The sequence below is a fragment of the Pleurodeles waltl genome, chromosome 12, assembly GCF_031143425.1.
Source record: "Pleurodeles waltl isolate 20211129_DDA chromosome 12, aPleWal1.hap1.20221129, whole genome shotgun sequence".
NCBI classification, from domain to species: domain Eukaryota; kingdom Metazoa; phylum Chordata; class Amphibia; order Caudata; family Salamandridae; genus Pleurodeles; species Pleurodeles waltl.
In genome coordinates, this window is record NC_090451.1 from 34,322,540 (window position 1) to 34,342,810 (window position 20,271).

General features: G+C 45.7%; 1 protein-coding gene across 2 annotated transcripts in view; it reads left to right on the forward strand.

Annotated features, from left to right (window-relative positions):
- The window catches only part of KCNN1 (potassium calcium-activated channel subfamily N member 1), a 214,374-nt gene that overhangs the window by 38,538 nt on the left and 155,565 nt on the right, over positions 1–20,271 (forward strand). The window contains exon 1 of one of the 2 annotated variants that reach the window (XM_069217047.1): positions 15,015–15,151. The exons of the other annotated variant lie outside the window; for it this stretch is intronic. The gene's annotated coding sequence lies outside the window, so the exon portion shown is untranslated. Of the gene's footprint in view, positions 1–15,014; positions 15,152–20,271 lie in introns of those variants that run through there. 2 annotated transcript variants of the gene reach the window in all.

Genomic DNA, 20,271 nt, shown 5'->3' on the forward strand with positions numbered 1-20,271 from the left:
GCATTTCGCCCCACTCTGAACTACGTGCATGTTCACAGAGTTTTTAGCCAACTCCATGGAATTCCACAGAGTAGAACTCTGCATGTTCCGCCAACCCCTACTTCTTAATCTACCCTGGAAGGGATGCACGGAAGGGTAGCACCAAACACAGCTCCTTAAAAGAGAGACCCTAGTTCTAAAGTCAGGAGGCCTGGACACTGATTCCAGTTATGAACCAAATCAGGAAGTAGCATGTTACCACCTAGAACTTGACACCAGAATTTCACCATACGCACCTACTTGAACTGTACGGAGTCTGCACCAAGCCCTGTTAACCATCCCCAGGGTTACGTTAAAATCTGGAGGCTCTAAAACTAGAACCTTCTCTATACGAGGCACGGTCCTATGGAAATCTCTGTCCGTACCACTTACATTGTGACCCTCTCTCGCTGGCTTCAAGGAGGCTCTGACGGCCTACTGGTTCCAAGTTCCAGAGTTAGAGCGGGGACAAGAGACCTACTGCTCGATAATGTGTGCCAGTTGAAAGTTATCATTCATTAATTTAATGCAGAACACCTGGACCCTCTGGAACTCCACTATTAGATATTTAAAACTCAATCATCATGTGACCACAATCCATTATATTTAACACCTGTGCGGTTCAAATTAATTCCTTCTTTACGAAGGTTTCTTTGGCCTACAAGAGGGAAAGTCATGAAGACATAGGCAGACTCGATGGCTTTCCTCTCTCAAAGAAATAGGGCAGGACTGTGCTAAAGGGAGTATTGTGAAATTCACAGCATAAAGTGAACAAAAATGGAACTTCACACAACTTTAACCGCCTAAATGTTTCTTGCTAAATCGTTTCCTATGATAGAATCGGTTATTCTGTTTTTTTGCCAATTTCATGCACTACGCTTGGGTTTTGTGTGTTTTTCTGTTACATTTGACGGCATTAGTACCCTCACTCGCCCTTTTAAAAAATGACAAATTTCTGACTTCTATGAAATTGGTGGTTTTTTAGAAAACACTTCCTATTGTGAACACAGACAAAATTATTTCTCTATTTTTGGATATCTAGGCAGACACCCCGATCTCTGGTCCAAGAAATTGGTTTCTACTGAATCTGGTTAAAGATGATCCTTGTACAGCAGCGTAGGTTCAAACTGAAACAGATCACAGCAATGTTGTGACCACTGTCCACAGGCCATGGATCAGCGATAAAGAGTGGTTTCCTGTGACTCGATATGAATCGTGTGTCATAATAACACCTAAGAGAACTGAGTCCTTGCTGGGTTTTTAGTTTATCTGCCTACTGTACATCTCCATACAGTGAATCAAAATTGAACTCATTATCCTGAAAAATTTGGCAGGGAACTTGTATCAAAAGCTGACGTCAGCAGGAAACTGGACCATGCCACCTCGCTAAGTCCAACCCCAGGTCTTGGCATGAGAAATGATCCTCCTTCATGTGGCCTCTTCGTCCTATGTGTGTGAGGATGACAATGAGAAGCCACATTTATGATTACGCCTCCGAAGAGGCAGGGTACCAAGCGAGGACTTTATTTAAAATCACAAACAAGAGGCACAGAATAAGTCAGAATTGAAGATAACACCTTTGGGGCAAGATAATGACTAATGTAAGTAAGGCTCATATTCAGGGAGATGTTGGTGGCTTCCACCAGGAAGACTCTAGAAGTGAGATGCTCCAAGTATCAAGAGGCTATGAGTGACCACTGCGGGGATAAGCTGGTGGTGATCAATTTCCATTACAACTAGTTGTAACATGGATGCACTGAGAGGAAGTGGTGCGCCGAGATGAAGTACTAATAACCCAGGCGCAAAGAGTTTGGTGAAAGAGGTTTTCAGCTGGTGCCCACCACCTCCACTCTGGTGCCCCAGACCTTCGGCTGATTCACAGGCTGGCTATGTGCAATCTCAGAGTTGGCCTTCAATATTATAGGCTGTCAATTAAAAAAAAAATGTATTTATTTTGGGATTCTGAACATTGGTTGCCATGGAGATTTGTCTTTGTTTACATCGACGGTGTTTCCCCGGCAGTCAAGGACTGTCGCTGCGAGCGGCAGAAGACGGTGTACTCGTTCGTGTTCTCTCACGGGAAGAACTGGGGAGGTTCTTTGTGATGTAGTGGTCTTTGTAAGGAAGGTCGTTGATGCAGTCGGTAAATTTCATCCTACTGGAATCAGAGGCTCTGTGGCCCAATGGACGGCGTAACTGCGCAGCTTCACCCAGTCAAAGCAAGTAGTTCCAGTCACCTCTACACCCACATCCACCCAACCATCTCTAACCCAGATCCAACAATTCACTCCTATACTAGACCCAGCCCTCGGTGGAAACATGTCTATGCCCATCAGTTAGTGAACCATCAGAAACCTCCACCAAGGTCGCCCGAGTTCCCCACTCAGTGTCCTGTCTTCCTGCATTTGCTAAGGGTAAGGCTGCTTTTGGCTAGAAGGTGCAACCAACTCTCTGGCTCTTTACCTTAACTACCCCTGACCTTGAAGGTGCTGCCCCGGAAGGACTGATGTGTAGAACCAGGTCAGATCTTAGAGTCTGGCGGATGGTGGGTGTGGGGGAGTATTACCTGTTGGGGCAGCTGATCCAGGAAAGAATAATGGCAACCTCTAAAGGTGACTTAGGGCCACATGTACGAATACTAGGTTTTGCAACTCGCAATTTGCAAGTCGCAAAACCTGATGTACAACAGTGTCAATTACACTGTTTGCGATTCCCAATGGGGTTGCAAATGACCTACCTCATAAATATTCATGAGGCTGGGCGCAATTTGCGACCCCATTGGGACTGTCCGCCCTCACAAAACGGGATGCATTTCAAAAATAAAATGTTTTATTTTCATATTTTTGCTACCATTCACAAAGGGGAAGGGGTCCCATAGGGACCCCTTCCCTTTTGAGAATGGGTTAGCACCAGTGCTTAATTTGTAAATAAAAACGTGCCGGTGCTCAAAGCCCTCCTCTTAAACTCGCGGCTGCTGCAATTAAATGTGGGAGCATGGAATACTGAGGCAGCTAATCCTGAAGCCATCTAGGGCCTCTTCAATCCATTTACACTCACTTCCTGCCCCTTCAGATCACTCTTGCAGCTGTCTTCTTTCTCCCATTGTGACGCTTTTTCGTTTTTCTCTTCCTCTGTCTTTCCGATATGTGTCTTTTGCTCACAGCAAATGCTTTGGGGCAGATGAATAAGCGCCGGCCCTCAAAAATAAGTGCTGGTGCTCAGCACCGGAAACATCAAGCACTGGTTAGCACCAATTTGAAATCGCTGCTAACTGCGATTGTTTTGTGACCACATTCGTGGTCACAAAACAATCATACATCACACTGTGACTTGAAATTAGGAAGCGAACCCCCCTTCCTAATTGCGACCGACAGACCTATTTTGCGATTTGGTAAATAGTTTACCGAATCACAAAATAAGGTTTGTACATACCAAAATCCTTTTTTCTTGTTGACAAGAAAAAAAGTACGTACATCTGGCCCTAAGTCCATTTTCAGATGGTTCTACATCCTAAAACGTATCACCACTGACAGGAGTCAACCTCAACTTTTCTCCTTGATACGTATGTGATGTAAACAGGCAAACTCGCGTGCATGCCTTGTGGCTGGGTGACGACGAATGAGTTTTGTAAAAGACTGCCCACAAGTGCATGTATGTGTTGTGTAGGTTGACTAACGAGACAGCGTGCTTTGCCTACAAGATCTGAGATGCCTCTTAAGGCTTATGATTGTGCACTGATGGAATTGGTGTGTGGAGGGAGGGTCAGTGCGTGTGTGACACTCAGGTGCTCACAGAGACATATTTTGGAACCACCATGCATGCATGGGACCTCGTGACTCCTGACTGTCCATCAAGAGATGAGGGCATCGAATAACCGTCCTGTCCAAAGTACCTATGTAATAAGAACAACATGTTTTGTATCTGGTGCTAGCTTCCAGAATTATGGGGGTCATTCTAACCCTGGCGGTCCAAGACCGCCAGGGCTAAAATGACGGGGGCACCGCCAACAGGCTGGCGGTGCCCCGCTGGGCATTCTGACCGCGGCGGTTCGGCCGCGGTCAGAAGTGGAAAACCGGCGGTCTCCCGCCGGTTTTCCGATGCCCAAATGAATCCTCCATGGCGGATTCTGACACCTCATACCGCCATCCTGTTCCTGGCGGTTCTCCCGCCAGGAACAGGATGGCGGTATGGGGTGTCGCGGGGCCCCTGGGGGCCCCAAAAAGAATTTCAGTGTCTGCTTTGCAGATACTGAAATTCGCGACGGGTGCAACTGCACCCGTCGCACCTTCCCACTCCGCCCGCTCAATTCTGAGCCGGCGTCCTCGTGGGAAGGTAGTTTTACACTGGGCTGGCGGGCGGCCTTTTGGCGGTCGCCCGCCAGCCCAGTGTAAAACACAGAATAGCCGCAGCGGTCTTCCGACCGCGGTGCGGTATTCTGGAGGGGGGAAGTCTGGCGGGCGGCCTCCGCCTCCCGCCAGACTTAGAATCACCCCCTATGTGTCTTCATGGTGCTGTGAATGGTCGTTGTTACTACAGTACTTGAAGGATAACCCCAGAGCGGGCGCTCTAACCCATGTATTAGGTTTGATGAAGAATACTGAAGCCATATCTGAGGGGGGTGTCAGGCTCCCCTCTTGATCTCAAAGGGTTGCGTTGCTGTTACTGGGATTGCCTCGCACCTGACGCTGCCTGGACATAGATGACCAGGCCACCTTTCGGGAGGCATGGTTGTTTATGGCAAGACTATGAGATGATAAATGATATCAAGATATAGGGCTGAGTTGGAGTTGGCAGAGGTATTACTGCATCACAACGGTGACAGATATCCCATCTGCCAAAATCTAAATCCGGCCCATGGTCTGGTTTACTTGAAAACAAAGAAAGGACAGAAGGGGGTAACCAGTGAAGTCAGAAATGCACAGAAAGGGAAAGCAACGGAAACGTGTCAATGTACTTTAGAAATGACACAGGGGGGCTCCTACCAGGGCACCCCAGCAGACAAGCACGGGCTGGCTGGACAGGTTTGAGGCGACGGCCAACAACAATGGCTTTGGCATTTTTTTAATTGTAGCAGGAGATAGTACACCACCAGAAGAGCCAGTGAAAACCAGCTCTGCCCTGCTTGACTGGAGGGGTGCCAGGTGGGTGGTGGGATGAGGGTGCAGGCGGGAAGGCATTGGAGTTGCCCACTTCTTCTCTACCTGGTGGGAAGTGTTTCTTGGGTTCTGTTGAGTTGAGGATGGCTCAAAGGGTGTTTGTTTTTTTGTTATTGTGTTGTCATATTTTTCAGGGTGGACTCACGGCTGGTCACAAGGCCGGTAGACACCTTAGTATCAGGCAATCAAAAAAGTCAGACAAATTTGAGATTTGGCTCATTTTTCACCTCAAACATGGGCAGTGGACATCCTCTGATCGGGTGGGGAGGGAGTCAAGGGTGGGCACTTCTGTCACTCTCCCTAAAGCTACTCCATAGCACAAGCCTGGGAAGCTGGGAGGCTTGGAGTGGAGAAGTGTGGCACAATAGTTAGAGTGGCTGACCCTGATGCAGAGATCTGGCCTGGGACCAGGGTTCAATTCCTGCCTCGGCAGGTCTTGGGCTCAATTCCCTTGGACCTGATAATTTTCATCTCCGTGCCTAATCTAATTAATGGGTCCCACTCTGTAACTCTGGGCAATAGCTTGCTTAGTCTCCACAACAGCCCTGACAGCGCTTGGATGCCTGGCTTCACCCTAGGGGTTGCCCAAGAGTGGGTGCCTCACATGGAAAAGCCAGGAGGGGCTCCACAGTGGTATTTGTACAGTGCCTTGAGACCCTAACGTGTGAAGTTTATGTTTACGCTAGTACTTGCACAAGGATAGCAAGGGATGGCTAGAAGTGTGGGAAATTGTTGTCATTTTGTTGCATTCCATTTCCATAAAAATTAAGTGAAAATATGCAAAAGGAAAGCCAGCATTTAATTCTGTTTTAGAACAAAATGCTTCCTTGCGGCCATTTTTATTGCAACTATATATTTTCCACTCAAAAAAATAATGCAAAAAAAACCCACAACTACTGTGAACAGCAGCCGCTGGTAATCTGGTCGTTCATGTTGTTTCCCATGCTAAAATTAATGCCAGGTGGAATAATGGCATGGTTTGAGGAATTTCACGTAATAACCATAACACAAAATGAAAAAAATTACATCACATTATGCCGTGTAAAAGAAATGTCATCTGGTCCCAGTCATGGCTCGGTTGCCCAACATATTAGAAGGATGGATGGATGGATAAACTTTCCCTTTTCCCTGTCAGTCTCTGCCTTCGCTCCATCCTTCTCAGCTTCCTCCTCTCTCCCTCTTAGAGAAACTCTCTCTCGGTCACCTACACTATTCTTCTTTCCCTCTATCCTTCTCGCCGTGACTCTCTTCCTCTTAGTCTTTAACACCTTTTTTTCTCTCACATGCTCTGTTGTTAGGTCGAGTGCGCAAGCGCTTTGACCTGTTGTAAATTGTGTGTGCTTTTAACCACGCCCACCTAACGCCCATCACTATCACTCATGGGCCTGCCTTTTAAAAATCCTTTGTTATCAATGGTAAATGCTTTACGTTTGTCCCGCCTTGGGGCGGTTTTGTTACCACCTTGGCCATTGCCCCTGTTACATGGATAATTGCATGCTTGCCAATACGTTTGACTGCAAGCAAACTTCTTTTTACTTTTGTGTCTTTCCTTCGCGTTCATGCTTGTGGCGGCCGTAACGTTTTGAATCGTCTCGCTTATGCCAACTAATATTTTACTTTTCATTTTCAATTCATGTGGCAAGAAAAGTTCATTTAGGAATTTACAACGCCAATAGCTCTAACTCGAACAAATGCAAGACCCATTGCATTGCAAATGCTTGTTTTCTTTCTGTTTCTCCATCTGACTCTTCTACTCTCACTCTCACTCTCCGTCTGTCTCACCTTCTGCTTCTTTCTCTCAGTTGTTTCCTCTTTCCCTGACCACCTCTTTCTAATTCTCTCTATACCCCTCTTCCTCTCTGTCTTCTCACCTTTCTCTTTCTCTCCCTCCCTCTTACACTCTCCACCCCACACACTAGCAAGCCAGCGAACAGAGCTCCTGGAAGGGTTGACTTCAGCACCAGAAGGGGGTGGGTGCCTGCCTGTCACCCTGAATACTTCAAGCCCTGCAATTAGCACTAGCAAGTGTTGAATAGAGGCACCGCCTGCCACGAGCCATGTGCTGCGGGAACAAAGCCTGGGGCTCTTGGCGCTAGCAGGATCCCCGGTGCCGCGCGCAGCAGGTACAATTGCAGGCCTGGCCCCAGCAAGCCGCAGCTCCGGTGCGGAGATTGTCAGGCGGAGCCCTCGGTTCCCACCCACACCGCCAAACCGGTGGTTAAGTGTGAAACGTGGAAAAGACGGAAGATCACAAGGGCGGCCGCCTAACCTTTAGAGGTCTCCATGGCAGAGCTTCATGGGGCCTGTGTGTAATTAACAGGGCCACTGGAATTATGTGATTGTGCGTCTGTGGTGATTTTTGCATAATTACAGATTTGCCACATTTCATACATAACCCAGTATTTCCCGCATAACCTGCTGATTTTAACAAAAAATTGTTTCTAGCTCAAACAGTTCAAAAGTTACTAAAAATGCAGTGGCACGTGTTGTCGCGCAGTGAAAGCCCCATATGCAAAGCTGGAATGGTCACCTTTTTGTTGCTTATTGCTATATTTGGGTATTAAAGTGGCACTGATGAGGTGCAGCCAATGCCCAGACATTGTTACCAGGTTTAAAAACGAAGAAATAATGAAGTATTACTACTACAAAATGTGCCGCATTATGCCACATCATTTGCCTATCTTGACACAAACTTTTCTAAACCTTGTTGCATAATTATACATAACAGAGACACTTCTAGGAGAGATCTAGCTAGCCGGATAGGCTACCGAAGGCCAGATTATGCCTTTGGCCATTCAATGATGGCTAACGAGGGTAGGGTTGATTCAGTGAAGCTTGGTTACAACTCTTTGGGACAGCTTCGACCCAACTCTGTATCAAAACTCTATAGTCTTGGATGTTCTTGGAAGCCGAGGCAAGCATGGTCAACACACGTCCTACAAACATCGGACTGTGAAATTAAAGAAGCAGAAATGGAGTGAAGACCTATGAAGATGAGCGCAGCGAGTAGGAAGTCGAGTCTTTAAAGGCCATTTCTGTCCAATTGTCACATGATCTCATTGGCTTTTTCTTTCTCAAGCTTTTCTCCAAGTTTGGAGAAATGGAGCGCGGATCAACAATAATAGATGATGAATTCAATAAAGGCTCTGATTCCTTGTTTGTTGTTGGTCTTGGCTTTCCTAGTAAATTATCAGTTTTACACAACTAAAGGTTTTGACCCCATTCCCTGGGAAACTATCCAGATATCACACATAAGTTGCAACTATTGCGATGATTTTTCAATTTCCTGATAATCTTGCATTTTTCGGAGTCTATAACATGTTCTTGAGATGTTGTCCAATTAACTCACAACTGTGGTTGAAGATGATAATGTCCTCCAGATAAGCTGAAGTATAACCTTCATGGTGTGTTATGAGCGGATCCATTAGTCTCTGGATAGGAGCCCTATACACTCTAAAAGGTAAAGTCTTAAAATAAAGTGAACCCTGAGGGGTAGCAAATGCAGTTGTCTGGTGATCTGTTCTTCTAGGAGAATCTGTCAGTTTCCAGTGTCAAGTCCAATGTTCTAAAATACTTGTATTTGAAAAGTTTTTTAATTGACTGACCTACTCAGGGCATCGGACAGATCCCAGATCTGGAGATGTTTTTACCTTTTGGAAATCAGCACAGAAGTATGAGGGTCCATCCTGGGGATCACTATTATTTTGGGGGATGACCATTTGCATTTGCAGGGTTTCGTGATGGTCATCAACATGCTTTTGTGTTGGATGGCGTATCTCTTGGCCTTCTGTACACAATAAAGTCACTGACTAAAGTTTTAGTTTTTTTTATTATAGCATGCTCTCTTGGAGTGGTATAGCCAGACATTTTTAAATACTTTCCCAATTTGTTGGGAATGCTTCTGCAATTCATGTGATGGTTCTTCTGCTTAGTCTGCAATGTTCACTAGATTTCACCAGGCTTCTGATTCCTGGTTGAGAAAAAATTATTGGTATCTTGGTACAATTTTGTGATCAGGCCCAAAACCGATGAGCTTTCTGTGGCAACCTACATCTTTAGAAAATCCACATGGTACACATGTTCGTTTTTCTGGCTGTCTTGTACGGCACAATATGCAGGTTAAAACAACTCTTAATGTCCATGTCACTCGGCCAACCTGTTGTTATCAAGCTGGCAAGGGAAGCAGTACCTGGTGATCTAGTAGGAACATCTGTGGTTGGGTGGCTTTGTTCTTTATCATTATTACACTTTGCATATTGAGCATGGCTATTTGTTGTTTATTATGTAATAAAAAATTAACTAAAGGAAGTAATGGATGTTGATCAATTCTTCATTAGGTTCCTTTGACCATTGTTCCAACGCTAGGTCCAACAGACACTCAGACTGTCTTCCAAACAGAACTGAAGCATTTCAAAGCCTTTGTGATGCTAAGCAGGGCAATGAGAACAAGTAGCTACACCTTTTGTTCAGGATGTACAATTTCCTGTTGTTTCGCTCTACTAATCCATACGTTTGTGGATGATAAGCAGATGTGTTCATTTATAATTCCAGACACACTTCCTACACCCAGGAGACTATATATACAGGGAGTGCAGAATTATTAGGCAAGTTGTATTTTTGAGGATTAATTTTATTATTGAACAACAACCATGTTCTCAATGAACCCAAAAAACTCATTAATATCAAAGCTGAATATTTTTGGAAGTAGTTTTTAGTTTGTTTTTAGTTTTAGCTATGTTAGGGGGATATCTGTGTGTGCAGGTGACTATTACTGTGCATAATTATTAGGCAACTTAACAAAAAAAAAATATATACCCATTTCAATTATTTATTATTACCAGTGAAACCAATATAACATCTCAACATTCACAAATATACATTTCTGACATTCAAAAACAAAACAAAAACAAATCAGTGACCAATATAGCCACCTTTCTTTGCAAGGACACTCAAAAGCCTGCCATCCATGGATTCTGTCAGTGTTTTGATCTGTTCACCATCAACATTGCGTGCAGCAGCAACCACAGCCTCCCAGACACTGTTCAGAGAGGTGTACTGTTTTCCCTCCTTGTAAATCTCACATTTGATGATGGACCACAGGTTCTCAATGGGGTTCAGATCAGGTGAACAAGGAGGCCATGTCATTAGATTTCCTTCTTTTATACCCTTTCTTGCCAGCCACGCTGTGGAGTACTTGGACGCGTGTGATGGAGCATTGTCCTGCATGAAAATCATGTTTTTCTTGAAGGATGCAGACTTCTTCCTGTACCACTGCTTGAAGAAGGTGTCTTCCAGGAACTGGCAGTAGGACTGGGAGTTGAGCTTGACTCCATCCTCAACCCGAAAAGGCCCCACAAGCTCATCTTTGATGATACCAGCCCAAACCAGTACTCCACCTCCACCTTGCTGGCGTCTGAGTCGGACTGGAGCTCTCTGCCCTTTACCAATCCAGCCACGGGCCCATCCATCTGGCCCATCAAGACTCACTCTCATTTCATCAGTCCATAAAACCTTAGAAAAATCAGTCTTGAGATATTTCTTGGCCCAGTCTTGACGTTTCAGCTTGTGTGTCTTGTTCAGTGGTGGTCGTCTTTCAGCCTTTCTTACCTTGGCCATGTCTCTGAGTATTGCACACCTTGTGCTTTTGGGCACTCCAGTGATGTTGCAGCTCTGAAATATGGCCAAACTGGTGGCAAGTGGCATCGTGGCAGCTGCACGCTTGACTTTTCTCAGTTCATGGGCAGTTATTTTGCGCCTTGGTTTTTCCACACGCTTCTTGCGACCCTGTTGACTATTTTGAATGAAACGCTTGATTGTTCGATGATCACGCTTCAGAAGCTTTGCAATTTTAAGAGTGCTGCATCCCTCTGCAAGATATCTCACTATTTTTGACTTTTCGGAGCCTGTCAAGTCCTTCTTTTGACCCATTTTGCCAAAGGAAAGGAAGTTGCCTAATAATTATGCACACCTGATATAGGGTGTTGATGTCATTAGACCACACCCCTTCTCATTACAGAGATGCACATCACCTAATATGCTTAATTGGTAGTAGGCTTTCGAGCCTATACAGCTTGGAGTAAGACAACATGCATAAAGAGGATGATGTGGTCAAAATACTCATTTGCCTAATAATTCTGCACTCCCTGTATATCTATATTATTTTATATTCTTACTCTAGATAAAAAGGAATATGTATCTTAAACAAATATTTGCCACTAACTGCTATGAAGGGTGCAGCCTCCTAGTACTGTGAAGCATATTCCGCCAATACCAGTATGCAGTAGTGTTCTTTTCAGAGGTTTCTAAGGGTCCTCCAATATGCATATCCATACCATGAAAGGCGAAGATCCGCTTTAGTTGCATACAAACTTTTGTTATTGCCTCTTTGAGGTTTGATTGGCACAATGCACACTGTTGACATAGCCATTTGGGCTCAGTGTATACCCTGGGCCAAAAGAGCTGTTTTAAAAGTTTTCATGGGCAGTTTCGGGTTCTTGGTGAAAATCTTCGAGGTGGCTATACAGAAGTAGTAGGATTTGGTGCCGGTAGTTCAGAGGGACCAGTAACTATATGACTAGTAAGTGCACTTCTCTTTGGGTTACACAATATACGAGTCCTCCTATTTTTGCAAATACATACCCTCGGGTAGTTCACCTAGACAATTCAGCCCTAGGCTCTTCATGAACCCACTGGGAGAGGTTGTGTTTTTGGCAGATGTGTAAGAAGGAAATGTCTTAGTGGCAGGGAGCCACCGTATCTAACAAGCAAAACTTTTGTTTTATTGATCTTTAACTATAGCAGGTGTTAACCCCTTCCTCCTATCCTACAGGGAAAGGAGGCTATCACATATCTTAGTGTTATGTAATATGGCCCTGATGCCTCTTTGGGGAGGACTCTGGTGCCATTTTTCAGGGGCTTCAGAGCTCAAAGTCCAGTTTGCATTTTAAGAGTTATTGAAACTGTGAGCACGTTAATCTCTGTGCGACCTTAGGACTTCAGAGGCAGATAATCCAATTAATCTTCTTCTACAGGGAAGCAGCAAGTGAGATATGGACAGTTCATGGGAAGGCCCTGGCCTGTTCAAGAAAGAAGTGTAAGGTGTGGAAACACAGGCCTAAACCAGTCAATACTGGAGTTACAGTGTTTTCTACCTGCTTTCAGGAAATGTTTGAGCATCATAATATCACAATTATGGACCTGCGAAATTTGCCTCTGTGCGAGTAAATTCTTGCAAAGATACTGATTATCGGCCTACTCCAGGTGAGAAGTGCGACTACTGTTTCATTAAAGGTAGAACAGCCCAGCTGAGAAGTGCCAGTACACTCTACTTAAGGTACAGAAGCCCAGCTGAGAAGTGCCAGTACACTCTACTAAAGGTACAGAAGGCCAAGTGAGAAGTGCCAGTACAGCCCATTAAAGGTACAGAAGCCCCGCTGAGAAGTGCCAGAACTGTCTGTAAAAGGTACAGAAGTGCAGCTGAGAAGTGCCAGTACTGTCTTTTAAAGGTACAGACGCTCAGCTGGGAAGTGCCAGTACTGTCTTTTAAAGGTACAGAAGCTCAGCTGGGAAGTGCCAGTGCTGTTCATGAAAGGTACAGCAGCCCAATTGAGAAGTGTCAGTACAGCCCATTAAAGGTACAGAAGCCCAGCTGAGAAGGGCCAGTACTTGCTATTATAAGGTGCAGACGCCAAGCTGAGGAGTGCTAGTACAACCCATTAAAGGTACAGCAGCCCAGCTGAGAAGTGCCAGTACAGTTCACTAAAGGTACAGAAGTCCAGTTGAAAAGTGCCAGTACTGCCCATTAAAGGTCCAACAGCCCAGCTGAGAAATGCCAGTACAGTAAAGCTACAGAAGCCCAGCCAACAAGTGCTAGTACACTCTATTAAAGGTACAGAAGCCCAGCTGAGAAGTGCCAGTACTGTCCATTAAAGGTACAGAAGCCCAGCTGAGAAGTGCAAGTACTGTCCGTTAAAGGTACAGAAGCCCAGCTGAGAAGAGCCAGTACTGTCCATTAAAGGTACAGAAGCCCTGCTGAGAAGCGCCAGCACACTCTAGTAAAGGTACAGTAGCCCCGCTGAGAAGCGCCAGTACACTCTACTAAAGGTACAGTAGCCCCGCTGAGAAGTGCCAGTACTGTCCATTAAAGGTACAGAAGCCCCGCTGAGAAGCGCCAGCACACTCTAGTAAAGGTACAGTAGCCCCGTTGAGAAGTGCCAGCACACTCTAGTAAAGGTACAGAAGCCCAGCTGAGAAGTGCAAGTACTGTCTGTTAAAGGTACAGAAGCCCAGCTGAGAAGAGCCAGTACACTCTACTAAAGGTACAGAAGCCCAGCTGAGAAGTGCCAGTACTGTCCATTAAAGGTACAGAAGCCCCGCAGAGAAGCGCCAGCACACTCTAGTAAAGGTACAGTAGCCCCGCTGAGAAGCGCCAGTACACTCTAGTAAAGGTACAGAAGCCCAGCTGAGAAGTGCCAGTACTGTCCGTTAAAGGTACAGAAGCCCAGCTGAGAAGTGCCAGAATGGTCCATTAAAGGTACAGAGACCCAGCTGAGAAGCGCCAGTACACTCTAGTAAAGGTACAGAAGCCCAGCTGAGAAGTGTCAGTACCGCCCATTAAAGGTACAGAAGCCCAGCTGAGAAGTGCCAGTACACTCTACTAAAGGTACAGAAGGCCAAGTGAGAAGTGCCAGTACAGCCCATTAAAGGTACAGAAGCCCTGCTGAGAAGTGCCAGTACAGCCCATTAAAGGTACAGAAGTGCAGCTGAGAAGTGCCAGTACTGTCTTTTAAAGGTACAGAAGCTCAGCTGGGAAGTGCCAGTGCTGTTCATGAAAGGTACAGCAGCCCAACTGAGAAGTGTCAGTACAGCCCATTAAAGGTACAGAAGCCCAGCTGAGAAGGGTCAGTACTTGCTATTATAAGGTACAGACGCCAAGCTGAGGAGTGCTAGTACAACCCATTAAGGGTACAGCAGCCCAGCTGAGAAGTGCCAGTACAGTTCACTAAAGGTACAGAAGTCCAGTTGAAAAGTGCCAGTACTGCCCATTAAAGGTCCAACAGCCCAGCTGAGAAATGCCAGTACAGTAAAGCTACAGAAGCCCAGCCAACAAGTCCTAGTACACTCTATTAAACGTACAGAAGCCCAGCTGAGAAGTGCTAGTACTGTCCATTAAAGGTACAGAAGCCCAGCTGAGAAGTGCCAGTACTGTCCGTTAAAGGTACAGAAGCCCAGCTGAGAAGTGCCAGTACTGTCCGTTAAAGGTACAGAAGCCCAGCTGAGAAGAGCCAGTACTGTCCATTAAAGGTACAGAAGCCCCGCTGAGAAGCGCCAGCACACTCTAGTAAAGGTACAGTAGCCCCGCTGAGAAGCGCCAGTACTGTCGTTAAAGGTACAGCTTCTCCGCTCAGAGGTGCAGTACTGGCCTGTTACAAGCAGAGAGCTGCTGGGAAGGTCCAGTCCTGGCCCTCAGCTGCCCAGGTACGGACGGTTCACACCGCCGTACTTCAGACACAAGTGCCACCTTGCGAAGTCTGGGCTTGCACCTCACAAATAATGGGGTTCAGGGGAGGCCTCCTGCCCTCCCCGCAGCCCCGAGGCCGGGCTCGCCACAGAACACCCTCGGCTGGGGTGGGCTGGGGCCCTGGCAGCCCGTATGACTTGTGAGCCCCCCACAACCCCCACCCCTCGGGTACCCCGCCCCCCCAGACCACCTCCCGCTGCGGCTGTAAGACACAGATCTGTAGCCAGGTCTGCAGCAGTGCCTGGCGCCGGAGCACCCCCGGGGGCTGGCGAGGAGCCGCAGCCCCCACCCCGCCCGACCACCGAGGGCCCCCCAACCTTGGGCCGACCCCGGGACCGAGCACAGGCGCAGCAGAGGGTCGAGGGAGCTGCAGTAGAAGCGGCGGCCGCCACCCCCGCCCCGGACCCCCCGTGCCCCCGAGGGCGCCCCCCCTGGCACTGCGTGTGCTCTGCTGCAGGTGAAGAGCGCTGCGGGCACGTCCTGGGCGCTGCATCGGTGGGCAGGGCCCGAGGGCAGTGAGGTGGCACGGACTGGGGAGGGGGCGGGGGGTGCTGGGTCTGTACTCCCCCCACCTGCCTCCTCGCGCCCCCTCTTTCATGCTACCCCCCCGCATTCCTTCACACCCCATCTGTGCCCCGTTTCCTCTCTGTTGCTTCTCATCAGCTTCCTTGGATCGCTCTTCTCAGGCACCTCCTCTTTCCTCGCTCATTCTTGCTTTGCCCTCTCTTCCCTCCTTTCACTGGGTGATTGGTTTCCTTGTCCCACCTTTTCTATTCTACCCTATTGCATTGCACTCTTGTTTTTCCTATTGCACTGTGTTTATGTAGCGCTTACTGCCCTGGCGCGGGGCGCCGAAGCGCTTGCCTGCATACAGCGCATGTGCTGCCACATGCAGGACTCGACGTATGACGCGTTTCAGAGCCCCCCCTGGGGGCCTCTGACCTGGCCAGAGTAACAAGTGTCTGTGCTGGCTCCAGACCTTCTCTGCCCTCTGAAGTTTATCCTCCCAGGTTAACAAAACAAGCATTGGCAAATCCAACAGGTCTTGCCTTGTAGACCCCCTGGCTTTGCCAGCCCATCTCACTGTACAAAAGAATGGAAGAAGGGAGTGATGACGTGCACGGGACACATTAGATGCGCGAGCGTGATGATGTCAGCAGGAGCATGCACGTGCACAGGACATGGCGCGGCGTCCAGTCTGTTCATTTTCTGTTTACCTCTTGGAAGGTAGCAGAAGACATTTGGAGCTGTACATAAAAAAATATCAATTAAAACACACATGAGAGCGCTTTGTAGAAACCTACCAGTCGGGGAGCAATTGACAGCTTTGGGGTCGTCCAAAAGTTGGAAAAAACATTTTTTTTATTTGTAAAGGCCTGGGAGAGCAGTGGAGGAGAAGATGGAGACATGAACGAGAGAAACAATATGACGCAGGCGAGGGAGCAACAGGGGAAAGAATTAAAACATCCAAGTTGCGTGAAGCAATGGACCAGCCGGGGTGGTGTATGAAGGAGTAACAACAAGGAAACAAGCATTTGCAAAGCCAGAAAGCCTGGCCTTTACATGGTTGCTCCAAATGGTTATTTTTTATTTACTTTTTTTCTAAGCATTTACCACAAAGATAAAAGGGGAAAAAAACGTTCTGCCACTTAAATGTGGCCACCAGGTGGTTGACATAAAAATTTGAAATCTGAAAAACATTCACTGATGTGGCCATTTTCCTAGCGTGCTCTTCGGTTATGTGTTGCATATTAAATGATTATCTGTGAACGGGACACACGAATGACAAATAAGGACCTAACCAATAACTCAAGTCTAAGAAAAGGAAATATTGGAAGAAACTAAGGGCCAGATGTAGCAAAGGTTTTCACCCATTCTGTGTCTAGGGGAAAAAGTGTTCGTACATATGGCCCTAAATGTGTTCAAGCTTTGCTTCTTTGGGAGAGCAGTAACTTTCAATAGATTAACTACATTGACCAGAATGCACTGGGACCACTGCTGAGTTGTGCTTCACTTGAAAGCCACAGTTGAAGGCTGTGGGTGGGTGCCTTTACTATTTTGAGTGCAACCATTGAGGTTTTTATTGCTCTGTAAGTTTTATGCTGGTCCACAATGGGGTGTTTCCACAACAGTTATCTAAAAGCAATCTTTAAAAGAGATCTTAAAATATATATGTTTGTTGCCTGCAGTATTGGAATGCACATTTCGTTTTGAAACTTCCTTAGCAACCTCGAATATGATGTATATTGTTGTTATGTTTTATTGTGCTGAGCTGCATTGTTCATAAGGAACATTCCTACCACTGGTGTGGCCTGAAGTGTTGTGCGGTATCTGTCTGGGTTGTACTTGACCTTTAAGGGTGACCACCTGACTTGGCTTACAGACCCATCAAATGTCTCAGGTCTTGACAAGAGATGAGTGTGTTAACCAAAAAAAATACTAAGTTGGCCAGAACTCTTGGCTTCTTCAAAGATGGCTTCTTGGCTCATGACTGTCACCCATCATAAATGGGGGGACGCGGGGGAATAGCGACATGTGTAGCGAGACGTGTGGCGCGGTGAGGCTGAGATGAGATTTTACATTGCTTGAGTGTTGGGCTAGGGCTGAGGTGTAGGGTACGCAGAGGGGTGAGTTTTGCACGCAGGGTACTTCCTACAGGCAGCGCCTCAAGCTTGAAACCCCAATGGATGGGTAATGCTGAGGCCTAAATCCCCCTTGTCTGTCTCTTGTCGGTTATCATTCCAGACACACAAAATTGTAACTTTGCCTGCACAGTTCTCCAAAGGTAACAAACTTTAAAGCTTTCCAAAACGGCAACTTTTTTACTCGTAGTCAGTCTCTCGCAAAAAATAGTTTGCAATAGATTTTTCTCATAAAATCTTTTTATGGGTCAACTGACTGCGAACAAGTAAAGTTTAGAGTTTTTTATGCAGACACTCTCAGTGAGACTGTTCATCCTACATGTTCCCAACTTTGGGAAGTTGGTGGTGTACAGAAACACACCAAAACCCTGCTAAAAACCAGCTCCTTTTATCATTCCATGACTAGGGTAGATGAAGGTAAGTTTGATTTCAAGGTGTGTTTGTAGTCCTTCAACACTAGTTTTTGCAGGTATATTTAATCCTGTTGGACTCAAAGTCTGCCCTACGGGCCATTAGCAGGCTGGCAGACCTTCCTTTGTTGCCCGAAGTCCCTTCTCAGGGGTCCCATGGTAAAATGAATTATTGCAGCACAGAAATAAAGCTGCCCAGATTGTGTTTTTTTATTATTTCTGCTAGCCAACTAACATCGTTTTGCGATCCTGGGCTTTGCTTCTGTAGTCAGTTCAGCTTGTTTTATAAACAGGGTTGCTCTGCTCATAGAAGAAGCTGAAAGGACAGTTGAACCAAAGTCCACAATCAGACAAAAAAAAGGAAACATTTTTGCTAGTGTAACTTTTTTGTGCTTTTCTGTGTATGGCCTGTGTTTCTGCAGTCAGTTCAGCTTGTACCGTCAGGAGTGCAAGTGGAAGCTGAGAACATTGTGGGGGTGCATACAAAGATATAGGAGTTGTGGTCGAGTCCAAAGTGGCAGGATCAGTGCATGCGAGGAGGGGATCAGAGAAGTAGCTAACAAGACCAAAATATTCTGGATCTCTTTTTTTGGTCGCTAACCCACAGATACCTGAAATTAAAATGTAACCCACGCAACTTAATTGAGAAACCTGACTGCAAGTTGAACTAATTTGTGGAAATCATTGTTTTGGTTGCAAAGTTCAGTTGGCAAATCTATAATTTCAGACTTTAGATTTCTGGGCGCGTATAACTGAGGTCTCAGTCTTGAATCCTGTTTGGTGCACTAGGAAAACGTCATATACATATGTAGTCCCATGAGGGCCATCCTCTGACAGAAAGCACTGTAAATAGGCAAGTCAGAGGTTTGAAAATGTGTTACATACAGAATGACAGGCTGTGCAATTAAAAAAAATATATATAGTTACACACTGTATAAGATAGGTTGCTGCAAAATGTGTTGTTTACAGATTAACAAAGGTCTGTGTGCTAAATTACAGATTGTAAATATTAAGGTTATATTGGGGCTATGACATTTTAAAATGATTTAGGGTCTACCTGAAGAGTTTTGAGAAGTTGGGGCTCTAGTAACCGGGCCAGCGGCACAAGGCAGCCACATGACCTCCGTGTCCATTAGGTGTGGGTCCGAGTACCACCTTTGCAGGTTTGGACACTGGTTCAGGCAGATGTTCGCCAGTGTAGAGCTGAATGTACCCCTCTTTATCCTTCGCACTCATATCCAAAGGCACCTGTTTGCTTGTTGCTTATCCTCACCGTAAAGTCATCAATGACCTTAATGTTCTGATGATGTCATAGAACTCACTACCACTCCTTGACTGTGGCCCTTGGTAGCCCAAAGAATCTAAAATGCACAATGACCGAAAAGCTCTATCTGAAATCTTTATATAAGTCATCAAAAAATACTCATCTGTTTTGTATTTCGTGTTCAAATATTTTTATTGAAAATTATTATGGAGACATATACAAAAATGTATACCGCATAATAATTTGTAAATACATATTAAAAATCATCAATAGATAATCTATAGAGTTACAACAAATTAATATTATGTAATATAATTAACTTATACTGTGTGTTCGGTATCTAAACCTGCTTTTTGATCTTTACTTGGTAGGACATCAGTCTTGGAACCGCCAAGCAGTTGGCCAGAAAAGCCAATGTTCTTTCTGAAGCAGACATACCTAATAATTTTATCATGTTGGCACAAGGACCAATCCTGTTGTGCGTATACCGGTTAAGGATCGCCGCACCTTGACGCATGTGTCTGACATAAGTCCCTGAATGTGAAATTAGCTAAATGATTCTAAGAGGCGCGCCACTTTGGCCCGCAGCCATATTTCACCTACTGTTCAATACGCCATGTGCTTTACAAGCCTTCCTTCCTGTAATGTGCGCTGATCGTCTCTGATAGCTTTATCTGAGCGGGCTTGACAGTATTTCAATTTTAATTTAACTAAAATGTTTCTCTGGTGTTTCGTGTTTTTTTTATTGCAACTTCATTTTACAAAGTGCTGGGAAAAGCTTTATCAAGTTCCTACCCGTGAAATTTGCTAGGGGTCAATGTTGTTCAAATTGGCAGGACTACTCCAAGCTTCCTCACCCCTAAAAAAAAAAAATTGTACACACATCATTTATTGGTCCCTTCTTAGTTTGACAAGGTTATTTATGTACATATTTCAGTTCTTCACAATGTCTTTTTGCTTTTAGGATTCTTAGAGTAACTTTCGCACCCAAATTGAAATTAGGGGCTAAATGGCATTTTTGTGAGTGTGAATCCATGGATGGTTTTACAGTGGTAGAAAGTTTACTGGGGGGTAGGCGTTCCAGAATGTGCCTGCCTCAGAATCTTCTAAACATCCATAAATATATGTAATTGTGGCTAGTTACCAGTTTAGTTACATATTTCTTTTCACAGCCTATTCCCGCTGAAAACGTTGCCTTCTTCAAGGGGAATATTTTTCTCAAGGAGAAAAAAAACTGTAAAATGTTTTAAAGTACAGTATA